A 2,133-nucleotide genomic window follows, 5' to 3' on the forward strand; every position below is an offset into this window, starting at 1 on the left:
TTTAATTACCATTGTATCATTGCAATTTGAATTAGTAAGTCTATGTTAAATGTACTTTTGACAAAGCATCAATAGATATTGTTTTACCTGAATGAAATTATAGTTACTGATTGATTGATCTATTTGGTCTTTCAGTATTAGAAACATCGATCCTGTACAATACATATACAATTACGTTTGGGGCTCTCCCATAGTGAGGTAAGAAATCGGTTATTTTTACTGTATTTAGAAAAGGTTATACTTGCATTATAATTGTAGAATTCTTTGCCGTCATATTATTCAATGTGGTCTGTATATTTGTAAATGCAGATTTGGATCATATCCATAATCTAGAGTATTAATTTAATCTATCTCCCCTTGTTGTATCCTGTTATATGTTCATATGCTATGAGGTAGAATGTAAAGGTTATTGTTTCTATGTACAATATTACACTAATGTATGTATGTAGGGAAACATGTAAACATTATTGGGATCATATTCATCAAACTCATCTATTTATCAAATGTCATTCATTCACCAATAAAGAACCTTGAACCCGACCCGGTTGTCTTGTGGTTTTCATTATAAAGGATCCCTTCTAGGCAACCTGGTTACAGTAATACTACAGTGGCATTTTAACTAGAGGATCTATACAGTACAGATTGACCACCCATGCTTTTCACCAGACCAAAACACTAGGACTCCAATGTGTGCCTAAAAGATGGCGCACCATTTTTAATTGCAAAAGAAACAAGAGATCCCAGAGGGATCTTGGCGCCCACCATTGAATGATCTTTATAGGTTCCATGTCAGATTGATCTTTTCTATACTTTTCCCTTCCTCTAAGTCTTACTAATCTGTGTAAATTCAGAAACAGTCCTCTAGTACTTTTCAAACAAAGGGAACCTATATAACAAATTTAAGATTTAGCGATAATGGCTGTCTGTCGGCCATGTTGTTTTCAGATTGGTCCAAAAATGCAATACCAGGGACCAAGGGGAACCTACATATGAAATTTGAGAAAGATCCTTTCAGCAATTTCTGAGAAATAGCGATAACAAACTTCAATAGTCAAAATCAAAGATGGCTGCCTGTCGGCCATGTTGTTTTCTTGTCAGTCCCAAAATCCAATATCCTTATAAGAAACCAAGAGGAACCTACAAATGAAATTTGAGAAATGATCCCTTCAGTATTTTCTGAGAAATAGCGATAACAAACTTCAATTGTCAAATCAAAGATGGCTGCCTGTCCACCATGTTGTTTTCCGATTGGTCTCAAAATGCAATATGCATAACTAGGAACCAAGGGGAACCTACATATGAAATTTGAGAAAGATCCCTTCAGTACTTTCTGAGGAATCGCGATAACAAACTTCAATTGTCAAAATCCAAGATGGCTGCCTGTCGGCCATGTTGTTTTCCGATTGGTCTCAAAATGCAATATGCATAACTAGGAACCAAGGGGAACCTATATATGAAATTTGAGAAAGATCCCTTCAGCACTTTCTGAGAAATAGTGATAACAAGAATTGTTTACGGACGGACGGACAGACGGACCACGGACGCAGGGCGATTTGAATAGCCCACCATCTGATGATGGTGGGCTAAAAATCAATATTTGATTGAGATGCCATTTATGACAGAATACAATATATACTGAGTAGCCTCATGAAATACAAACACAAGGCTGAGGTATTCAGAACTACAAACCCTGTAAAGTATACAAAATGTACAATCTGGTTTGTAATTAACCCTCCTTCTCTAATTAATTGTTCCCACTACTCTAAGTAGCCCACGTTATGTGTTTTACAACACCATACACACAAATACGTGTTAGTGAGCTGACAAACGGCATTGTGTGTAGTATATCTGTCTTCTTACTCATGTATCTAATTACCTGAAGTTCGCCTGTAGCTGGTCTACATTTTGATTCCTTAATTTGCATAATTGTGTTACTGGTTCTACGGGAAACCCTAGTGCACTTAACTGGTGTGTTTTATTTTGACAAGAAAATCTTTCATAGTCCAGAATGTGCAGAAGTACATTTTCAAAAGATAGCCAGCAGCTTTTTACCCCCTGGGCTGATCATGGGAGATACAATGTACATGTATTTGGTTTCTCCAAATTTTCAAAAGAAAACAAGAACAAGCTGGA

Source organism: Pecten maximus, chromosome 10, assembly GCF_902652985.1.
Source record: "Pecten maximus chromosome 10, xPecMax1.1, whole genome shotgun sequence".
In the NCBI taxonomy this organism is placed as follows: domain Eukaryota; kingdom Metazoa; phylum Mollusca; class Bivalvia; order Pectinida; family Pectinidae; genus Pecten; species Pecten maximus.